At 32.9% G+C, this 11,856-nt stretch overlaps 1 non-coding gene across 1 annotated transcript; it reads left to right on the top strand.

The window, feature by feature from the left end:
• Positions 1–11,117: 11,117 nt before the first annotated feature.
• Positions 11,118–11,226, top strand: LOC115930292 (U6 spliceosomal RNA). The gene has a single exon (XR_004066940.1). It is a non-coding gene; the product is annotated as a U6 spliceosomal RNA (small nuclear RNA).
• The last annotated feature ends 630 nt before the right edge of the window (positions 11,227–11,856 follow it).

Here is an 11,856-nt window from a genome sequence, read left to right as displayed (position 1 = left end):
TGGTTACTATAGCTCTTTAGTATAATGTGAAATCAGGTACGCGATTCCTCCAGTTTTGTTCTTTTTGCTTAGGATAGTTTTGGCTATTCTGTGTCCTTTGTGGTTTCATATAAAATTTAGATTTTTTTTCCTATTCCTATGAAGAATGTCATTGGTATTTTGATAGAGAGTGCACTGAATCTGTAGATTGCTTTGGATAATATGGCATTTTTTAACAATATTGATTCCTCCAATCCATGAAAATAAAATATTTTTTCAATTTTTTGGTGTCCTCTTAAAGTTTTCATTATAGAGATCTTTCACTTATTTGGTTAATTCCTAGGTATTTAATTTTATGTGTGGCTATTGTAAATGAGATTACTTTTTCATTTTTTTTTACAGATTGCTCATATAAATTGGCATATAGAAATGCAGATTGGTATATAGAAAGGCTACTCATTTTTGTATGTTGATTTTGTGTCCTGCAACTTTACTGAATTTGTTTATCAGTTTTAATAGCTTTCCTGTGGTGTCTTTAGGTTTTCTCAAATATAAGATAACGTCATCTTCAGACAAAAATAATTTGACTGCTTCCTTTCCAATTTGGATGCCCTTTATATCTTTCTCTTGCCTGATTGTTCTACCCGGAACTTTCAGGACTATATTGAATAACAATAGTGACAGTGGGCATCCTTTTTTTGTTCCAGATCTCAAAGAAAAAGCTTTCAGATTTTCCCATTTGGTATGATACTAGCTGTGAGTCTGTCATATATGGCTTTTATTATGTTCAGATATGTTCCTCCTATCATCAGTTTTTGGGGGGTTTTATTATGAAGGGATGTTGAATTTTGTCAAATGCTTTTTCAGCATCAGTTGAAATGATTACATGGATTTTATCCTTCATTCTGTTGACATGATGGATCACTTTAATTCATTTGTATATTTAATCATCCTTGCATAACAGGAATAAATCCCACATGGTCATGATGAATGATCTTTCTGATGTATTGTTGAATTCAGTTTGCTAATATTTTGTTGAGGATTTTTACATCAATATTAATCAGAGATATCTACCTGTATTTTTCTTTTTTTAATGTGTCTTTCTCTGTTTTTGGTATCTGGGTAATACTGGCCTCATAGAATGAATTGGAAAGTATTCCCTCTTCCTCTATTATTCAGAATAGTTTGAGTAGGGTTGGTGTTAGTTCTTCTCTAAATGTTTGGTAGAATTCAACAGTGAAGCCATCAAGTCTTGGGCTTTTCTTTAGTGGGAGAGTTTTTATTACAAATTTGATCTCATTACTTGCTACTGATCTGTTCATATTTTGAATTTCTTCCTGGTTCAATCATGGTCAGTCATATGTGTGTAGGAATTTGTCCATTTTTTTGGTAGATTTTTCTTTTTTTTTCTTTATACTTTAAGTTTTAGGGTACATGTGCACAATGTGCAGGTTTGTTACATATGTATACATGTGCCATGTTGGTGTGCTGCACCCATTAACTTGTCATTTAACATTAGGTATATCTCCTAATGCTATCTCTCCCCCCTCCTCCCACCCCACAACAGGCCCCGGTGTGTGATGTTCCCCTTCCTGTGTCCGTGTGTTCTCATTGTTCAATCCCCACCTATGAGTGAGAACATGCGGTGTTTGGTTTTTTTGTCCTTGCGATAGTTTGCTGAGAATGATGGTTTCCAGCTTCATCCATGTCCCTACTTACTGTCATGTGGTTGCTCATAGTAACCATTAATTATCCTTTGCATTTCTGCTGTATCAGTTGTTATTTCCGCTTTTACATTTCTGATTTAATCTATTTGTGTCTTCTCTCTTTTTTCCTTAGTGGTCTTACTATAGCTTTGCCGATTTTGTTTAGCCTTTCAAAATATCAACTTTTTGTTTCATTGATCTTCTGTATTTTTTTTTCATTTGAGTTTCATTTATTTCTGCTCTGATTTTTGTTATTTCTTTTATTCTACTGATTTTGGGTTTTGTTTGCTCTTGTTTTTCTATTTCTTTAAGATGCATCATTAGATTATTTGAAGTTTTTTTTCTTTTTTTTGACATAAGCACTTATAGCTATAAACTTCCCTGAGTACTGCTTTTGCTGTATCCCATAAGTTTGGGTATCTTGTGTTTTCATTATCTTTTGTTTCAAAATTTTTTTCAATTTCTCCTTTAATTTATTCTTTGACCAACTGGTCATTCAGGAGCATATTGTTTAATTTCCATGTATTTTTATTGTTTCCAAAATTCTTCCATTATTAATTTCTAGTTTCATTTATGCTGGTCAGAGATATTCCTTGATATTATTTAAATTACTTTGAATATTTTAAGACTTGTTTTGGGAACTAACATATGGTCTATCCTTGACAATGACCAATCCTTGAGAAAACACAAGATACCCAAAAAATGTGTATTCTGAGACATTAATTTTTTTGTAAATATTTATTAGATCTATTTGATCTATAGTGCAGATTAAGTCTGATGTTTCTTCATTGATTTTTCTATCTAGAAAATCTGTCCAATGATGAAAGTGGGATGTTGAAGTCTCTAGTTATTATTGTACTGGGGCCTACCTCTCTCTTTAGCTCTAATAATATTTCCTTTATATATCTGGGTGCTCCAGTGTTGGGTGCATATATATTTAAAATTGTTATATCCCTTGCTGAACTGACACATTTATAATTATACAATGACCATCTTTATCTCTTCTTACAGTTTTTGTCTTGAAATGTACGTTTTTTTGATATAAGTATAGCTACTTCTGCTCTCTTTTGTTTTCCATTGACATAGAATATATTTTTCCATCTCTTTATTTTCAGTTTATGTGTGCCTATTCAGGTGAAGTGTGTTTATGTCTTTTGATTGGAGAGTTTAGTCCATGTACATTCAATATTATTACTGATAAGTAAGGAATTACTTCTGCCATATTGTTGCTTGTTTTCCGGTTGTGTTGTGGTCTTCTCTTCCTTCTTGTTTTCCTTCCTATCTTCCTCTAGCGAAGTTGATTGTCTCTGATGATATGATTTAGGTTTTGGCTTTTTGTTTTTGTGCCTCAATTGCATGATTTTTTGGTTTGAGGTTGCTATGAGGCTTGCAAATACTGTCTTGTAACTAATAGTTTTAACCTGAAAATGACTAAACACTGTTTGCATAAACAAACAAACAAGCAAAAAAAAAAAAAACCTAATAATGAAAACTCTACTGCTTAACTTAGTCTCTCTGTTTTTTAACTTTCTGTTGTTTCTGTGTATATCTTATTGTACTGACTATATTTTGAAAAGTTGTTGTAGTTACTGTTTGATTGGTTTATTGTTTAGTCTTTCTTTTTGCAATAAGAGTATTTTACACACCACAGTTCTGATATTATAATGTTTTGTGTTTTTCTGTGTACTTCCTATTACCGGTGAGTTTTGTACCTTCAGGTGATCACTCATTAATGTCATTTTCTTTCTAATTGAAGTACTCCCTTTAGCATTTCTTGTAGCTCAGTTCTGTTGTTGATGAAATCCCTCAGCTTCTGTTTGTCTGGGAAGATCTTTATTTCCTCTCATGTTTGAAGGATATTTTTGCCAGATGTACTATTCTAAAATATGTTTTTTCTCCAGTGCTTTAAATATGTCATGCCACTTTTTCTTGGCCTGTAAAGTTTCCACTGAAATGTCTGCTGCCAGATGTATGGGAGCTGCACTGTATGTTTTGTTTTGTTTTGTTTTGTTTTTTCTCCCTGCTTTTAGAATTCTTTCTTTATCCTTAAACTTTGGGAAAAATTAAATGTCTTGATATAGTCTTCTTTGAGTTAAATCTGCTTAGTGTTTTATAAGCTTCTTGTACTTGGATATCGATAACTTTAGATTTGGGGAATCTTGTCATTTTTTCTTTGAATAAGCATTCTAACCTTATCTCTTTCTCTACCTCCTTTTTAAGGCTCTTATATTTGCCCTTTTGAGAATATTTGCTACATCCTGTATGCATGCTTCATTGTTTTTTTCTGTTTTCTTTTGTCTCTTTTTACTGTATATTTTCAAATAGCCTGTATTCAAGCTCACTAATTCTTTCTTCCACTTGCTTAATTTTGCTCTTAAAGGACTCTGATGCATTCTTTACTATGCCAGTTGCATTTTTCAGCTCCAGAATTTCTGCTTGATTCTTTTTAATTATTTCAATTTAGTTGTTAAATTTATCTGATAGAATTCTGAAATTCTTCTCTGTGTTATGCTGAATTTCTTCGAGTTTCCTCAAAACAGCTAGTTTGAATTAGTTGGCTGAAACATCTTTGTTTCTCCAGGCTTGGTCCTTGATTCCTTATTTAGTTCATTTGTTGAGGTCATGTTTTCCTGAATGGTGTTGATGCTAGCAGATGTTCTTCAGTGTCTGGATATTGAAGAGTTAGATATTTATTGTATTCTTCACTCTCTGGGCTTATTTGTGGCCATCCTTCTTGGGAAGGCTTTTCAGATATTTGAATGAACTTGGGTGTTTCGATCTAAGCTGCATTTGTTTTAGAGGGCACCCAATACCCAATAATGCTGTGGTTCTTGCACACTCATAGAGATACTACCTTAATGGTCTTGGACAAAATCTGGCAGAATTCTCAGGCAGATACTCAGGTTTTCTTCTCTTACTTTCTTCCAGAGTCTCTGTGTCTGTTCTGAGCCACATAAAGCTGGGGGTGAAGTGACACAAACACCACTGTGGCCACCCCTACTATGACTGTGCTGGATCAGACCTGAAGCCAGCAGAGAAGTGGGTCTCATCCAAGGCCGGATGTAACCACTTCCAGGCTTACTACCTATGTTTAGTCTAGGCCCTGGGGCTCTACAATCAACTGGTGGCAAGGCCAGCCAGACCTATGTCCTTCCTTTCAGGGCAGCAAGGGTCCCCAGGCCCTGGGTGGGTACAGAGGTGCCATTCAGTAGTCAGGGACTAGAGTCAAAACTTTAGAAGTCTACCTGGTGTTATATTGTACTGCAGCTGGGCTGGCACTGAAACTGCAAGTTATAGTCCTTCCCACTCTTCCCTCTGCTTTCCAATGGTAGAGGAGCTTCACCTCATAGCCACACCCACCCACCCATTGCAGGCCATGAGGAGTACTGCAAGACTACTGCAGATGTTCCCTTAAGGCTCAAGGGCTCTAAAGTCAGGTTGTGGAGAATGTTGTCTGGCCTGGGATTCACCCTTCAGGGTAGTATGCTTTCCTCTGGCCCACAGGAGGTCCAGAAATGCTGTCCAAGATTCAAGTCCTGGAATTGAGGATACCAAGAGCCTGCTTAGTTCTTTATCCCTCTGTGGCTATGCTAGTACTTGAAGCTAGCAAACTTCTTAGGCTCACCCAAGGCCCTTGATATAGTACCTGGGTATTGCTATTGGTTCTTTGGGGCCCAAGGGCTGTTCAGTGAGCAGGTAATAAATGCTGCCAGGTCTGGGTCCTTTCCTTCAAGGCAGCATATTCCCTTCTCGCCCAGGCTGTGTCTACAAAACTTATCTGGGAGCTCAGGCCTGGAATGGTGGCCTCATATTTGACCAGTGCCCTACCCTGTTGTGGCTGAACTAGTATCCTAGGTGCAATACAAAATTCTCACCATTCTTTCTCTCCTCTCCTCAAGTTGAAGGAAGGAGACCCACGCGGAGGGGCTTGGGAATGAAAGTTGCCAGCACTCCCTTGCCTGCCCCAACTAGTATCTCAGTGTGTCATGTGCCCCCCAGTTCACTGTCTCTGGTTCTAGTTCAGCACTAGGACTCACCTAAGATTTGCAGTCCTTATGGCCTAGACTTCCTTTCAAGTTCACTTGGAGACACAGAGCACTATTATAGCCCTTGATGCTGAGGTTTGCGGGAACTTAAGTTTGGATGACTGGGATTGGTGATTTGCCTCTGGCTAGGCCTGGTTTAAATGTTCCCTCCATGTGCGGGCATCAGCTGAGTTTGGTCTTGTTTTCCTTTGCTCTCTAACAGGGCACCACTGAGTTCAATGCCTCACAATTGCTGTCTTCTCCTTCCCCCAGCACCCAGAGATACTCTCTGTGTCATGCAGCAGCTGCCAAGGGTGGAAAAGGTGATGCTGGCAATTCAGGACTGTTTTTTCTATCTCTACAAGGCCTCTTTAAATGATATGAAGTTAAAACTAGGTACTACGCGTGCTTACCTGATTTTGGGTTCTTATGAAGGTTTTTTTTTTTTTAATTTTAATTTTAATTTTTTTTCCTGTGTAGATAGTTGTTTAATGGGTGTCCTTGTGATGGGGGATGATGTGTGGAAACTTCTATTTTACCATCTTGCTCCCTGTACTAGTTTTCAAGATGCTATCACTTTATCTTTCATAAGTCTTTCAGTCACTGCCTTCATCTCCATCACCTTTACATATCCACCTCTACTGTTGCTATCTTCACTCTTGCCCTAGAAAAATTCAGTATAGTTTAGTCTAAAACGTTAATAAATTATTTTATCACTGGAGTGTAAAATATAAATTTATTCATTATTTATTAATTTTCTCAATAAACATTTCTGAGAAACTGTTTTCCAGAAAACAGGCTGCACATACAGAACAATTACTAAGGGAGAAAAAGCATCTCAGAATATGCAGGGTTTTTTTTTTTAAGCAACAGGGTGTGATATTTTAAATAACCATTCCATTTATGTTATCTTGCATTATTCACTTCATCACTCCTATAAAGCCATAAATTTCAAGCAGGAAGCAGCTGACACATTTCTTGTCATTTAGTAAACCCATGATTGTACCTCCTTATGTGATCAGCCACTTAATTGCACTACTTTACAAAAGCACCTCCACAGAAAGAGTTTCATTTGAAGTATTTTAAAAACCTCTTTAAAAAATGATCACACTCAAATAACTAGATATTTAACTTTAGGGGAAAAGGTATTTAGAGTTCAACCCTCATCCCAATTGGATTGCCTCAATGATCATCTGAAATTGTTATTTGAATTCTTAAATCTAACCATGACTTCTTTGGTGTTATTTTTAACATATTTCTAAAATCATTATTATTAATACTATTAGAGACTTTGCCTTGTGCAAACAAACAGCAATGAATGATTTTATTGTTCTAAAACAATTCTTTCTGGTTGAGGGGGGTGGGTGGACCTGAGGCTAGTAATATCTCTGTAGCTGCAAAAACCTCTCTTTAGATCTCTTTGATGTCTACATGAAAGTTTTGAATAAATTATCCAAATAATAGCATATATTTTCTTGACTGACAAGTGTAAGTGTAGTGCCCACACACATTTCTTATGGGTGAAGAGCCTTATATGTACAACATAGGCACGTTTAGAATTTGCAAACAGAAGTTTACCAATGACTATTGGTAAACTACATTGCTTTCTCGTGATAATAATTATAAATTATTTTATCTCTAAAATATAGGTATAGATATATAATAAATGTTGTATTTTAATTGTTTTCATTTTTTTACTTTAAAGATAAAAAGTTTTATTAAATATAGAAAATGTATTACAATATGTGATATACTATCTTAGAATATAGGAAAAAAGGTCTATACATGCTTTTTGCGCTACTCTTCTGTCTTGATAATACACTTTTGCAAGACTCACTATAGATTCAAAAACATACTTTCAGTCTTTCACTTATGATGAGGATGTAGAAAATCACCAGAGACAGATGTTTCCAGCCTAACAATGATAACAAGCTAGGGAAGCTAAACCATCAGATATCTTTTCAACACACAAGAGAGTTACTGAAGCAAAGGATTTAAAATTAACTAAATTTCAGAAAGTTGCAAGTCTTTCTTAGAAGATTCTCACAGCTGTATTCATCCCTGGTAGAGAGATGGGAATATTCATAACCCAGGGGAATTATCTTAAAGATGAAAAACTCAATAAATTGCTCAAATAATCCAGAAATAGAAACATATATATTTGGCAAAATAATTGAAAAGATACTCCTACAAAGAAGATACATAAATTGCCAATAATTCCATAATAAGATGCTCAGTATAATTGTTGGACTCGTCATTCTTTTTTAGTAATTCTAGTGAGTGAGAAAATGGATCAGAAGGTGGTTTTAATTTGCATTCTTCTTCTGATCAATAATGCTTTTCATGTGTTTTTTGACCTATGTTTCTTATTTCTTAAAGTGTCCATTCAAGTCTTTTGACCATTGTGTTTGTTGTATTGTCTGCCTTTTTATTGTTGGCTTATTTAGGTCTTTATATCTTCTGCACATGGGTTCTTTGAAATACAAATATGTGTATATTTATGTAGCATATATTATACATATTAGTTACATATGTACAGCAAATTATTCTCGACTGAAGTTTGCTTATTCATTTTCTTAATGCTATCTTTAGACAAAAATTTTTTTCTTTTGATTAAGTACAAATCATTTTTTTATGGTCAAAACTTTTTTAGATATTTTATCTATGAAAACTTTGCCTATCTTAAGTTTATAAAGATATTCTTTATGTATTCTAATATGCTTCTTTATAGAATTGTTATAAGTCTAACTTTTACTTTTTAGCCTATTATTTATCTTAAATTAACTTTTTATGTATGGAATCAAGAGTTGGTTCATTTTTTTCCTGCACCATTTTTGAGAAAATTAATTTTTTTCCATTGATTTTATTCTTTCTTTGTTGAAAATCAAAGTAGAGAGACAATGTTGAAAACTCAGAGAACTCATAAATATCTCACCCTAGTGGAAAGTCTAAGTTAGCTCCAGAGTAAAACCTTTCTTAGACCAACCTTAACAAGCTTAAAAACAACTGAAAAGGATCAAGCTATTCCATTATTAGTTTAACATGGGTTAAGATAAAATTCAATACTCATTGAGAAAACACAATATTAAGACACTAAAAAGCATAAGATTTACAGTTCATCAAATCTATATTCCCAATGCATGAGAAGCAGAAAATTTTGATTCACAATCAAGATAAAAATCAATACACATAGATTTAGAACCGACAGACATCATAGGAAGTGCAGAAAATAACTTAAACACTTATTATAAATACTATAAATAGACTCCATAAATTAAAAATATAGTGAGAAAGAAAAAGGAAACTACTGAAAACAAACCAAATACAATTTCTGGAGCTGAAAAATACATTATCTGAAGAAGAAAAAAAATGAGATGGGATTAACAATAGATTAGATATAGCAAAAAGACTGTTCAGTACATTTAAAGCTATACCCACAAACATCATTTAAAGAGAAGCACAGCAGAAGGAAAAGCCTGAAATAAAAGTAAATCAAACATCAGTGACAGGGAGCATTATAGGGCCGTTTAATGTATAATAGGTTTATGAGAAATAAAGAGGGCAGAAACAAAAAAAAAGAGAGAAAATAATGTCCAAACATTTAAAAAATTTAATAACTACAAACTCACAGATCTAATTTTCTCAACAAATCCTGAATAGGATAAGCACAGTGAAAACCACACCACACAAATCATTATAAAATCTATAAAATCCAATAATACATAAAAATCAAAAATAGGCAAAAATAAATATGAAAACACAAAATTTTAAAAATTACATTTTTTCTCAGCAGAAATAATGCAAGTAACAAAAATAGCTTGACTTAAAGAATGCAAATAAGCAACAATTTTTAAAAACATTAGAGTATTATGCACAGAAAATACCCTTTAAAAATTAAGATATAATAAAATATTTTTCAGACAAAACTAAGCTGAGAGAATTTATTACCAGAAGTTTTTTTTTGCAACAAGAAATGTTAAAGTCAATTTTTCAGGTTGAAGGAAAATTATACTAGATATAAAGTTATATATAAAGATATAATAAAAAAATTCAAAAATGGTAAATTTATGAGTAAATATAACCAAAGAACTTTCTTACATTTAATTTTAAAGCAAAAATAATAATAGTATTTATTTTTTAAAAAAGTCAAACTAAAATTTACTACACAAAGGAATGTATACAGTTTCAAAGTTCTAATATTGTTGATTGATACAGTATCTTTAAATATAGACTGTGATAATCTAAAGATTCTTATTTTAAACTCTAGAGCAATCACTAAAAATACAAAACTAAGAGGCAAAGCTAACAGCTAAGAGTGGAGGTAAAATTGAGCCATAAGAATTCTTGATTCAGTCAGAGGTAGCAGAAAAAATAAAAACTAACGAAGAACAGATGGAGCAAATAAAATAATAGACATATCCTCATTACATTACAAGTAAATGGTTTAAACACTCCAATTAAAAGGAAGAAATTGTCCGGTTTGATTTTTAAAAGCAAAATTCAATTATATTCTTTTACAGGAATTACACAAGACAGAGATAGTTTAAAACTAGAAAGATGTAGTAAGAGATCATAAAAATGACAGTTATTAGAGGCCTGTAGTTACTATATTATTATAAGGCAAACTAGAACCTAGAATGAGGAATATTTTAAGAGACATAAACATATTTAATGATAATAATATGTATACTTCATTAATAGTACATAATTGTTAAATGCATGTGCATCTAAGAGAACATCAACCCACATTAAACAATATGTTAAAATAAAAGGAGAAATAGACAAATCTGCAACTGTAAATAGAAATGTAAATAGAAATGCAACATCTCTCTCAGGGTTGATATGACAAGTTGAAAAAAATATGTGAAGCAACAACTGTCAGAACTGAAAATGAACACAGACAAATACAAAATTATAGTTTGAGACTTCAACACCCCTCTCTCTGTAAGAATATTGAAACCTGAACTAATAACTAAAGGGATGTAATTAACATTAGAATACTGTCCTTAATAAAGTGGAATGCATATTATTTTTCTTGCACAGATAGAATATTCACCACTCAGACTATATACTGTGACAGAAAACACACATACTTAGTATGTTTTAAATATTGAAACCAAAGTACTACTCAGGTAAACATACAATTAAATTAGAAATCAGTTTATAAGATACCTAAAATGTTCACAAAACAATTCTAAATAACTCATAGCTTAAAGAAAAATTATAAACAAAATTACAGATTTTTTAATAAAAACTGAATGATAATATTGATATATCTTACATATCAAAATGCAAAATATAGCTTAAGCAGAGGGAATACATTGTTTTAAATGCTTATATCGCAAAAAAGAACGATCTTAAAGAAGAGACATCACTATAGATATTAGAGGCATAAGAAATATAATAAAGTCATGCAATTTGGTAACCATATACTAAAGTTGGATTGATACAGAGACAATTAGTATGGCTTCTGTGTAAGGATACACACAAATTTGTGGAGAATGTTCTATATCTTTGAGAACTCACACAGGCCACATGGAAAACATTAATTAATCTTTGATATAATTAAAAATGGTATTGTTCTTTCATATTTTCCAATTTTTTATTGTTGGTATAGAGTTGGTTTATATATGAATATTTATTTTTAGAACACTTTTAGACTTCTAGAGAAAATTTAAAGATAGTTTTAAAAGTTACCATATATCCCTCAACCAGTTCTTCCTATTAATAGCACTTTACATTAGTATCATACGTTCGTTGGGACTGATGAGCCAATAGTGAGGCACTATTAGATAAAATTCATACTTTATTAAGATTTTCTTAGTTTTCACCTAATATTTTTTTTTCGCTTCCAGATCCCAACCAAGATATCACATTACATTTAGTTGTCATGTTCCCTTAGTCTCCTCTTGGTTGTAATTGTTTCTTAAATTTCCTTTGTTTTTGATGACCCTGGCAGCATAGAGGAGTACTACTCATCAAGTATTTTGTAGACTGTCCCTCTATGAGCATTTATGATTTTTTTCTTTTTTCCTGATTAGATGGAGGTTAGGGGTATGTGGGTTAAGTGCTATCGTTTTAATCACATCTTATTGAGCATATGCATTCCTAGCAAATGACATCACTGTTGATATGACAAAGATTCT

Source organism: Gorilla gorilla, chromosome 10 (genome assembly GCF_029281585.2).
Source record: "Gorilla gorilla gorilla isolate KB3781 chromosome 10, NHGRI_mGorGor1-v2.1_pri, whole genome shotgun sequence".
NCBI classification, from domain to species: Eukaryota; Metazoa; Chordata; class Mammalia; order Primates; family Hominidae; genus Gorilla; species Gorilla gorilla.
This window is presented reverse-complemented; position numbering and strand designations above follow the sequence as displayed.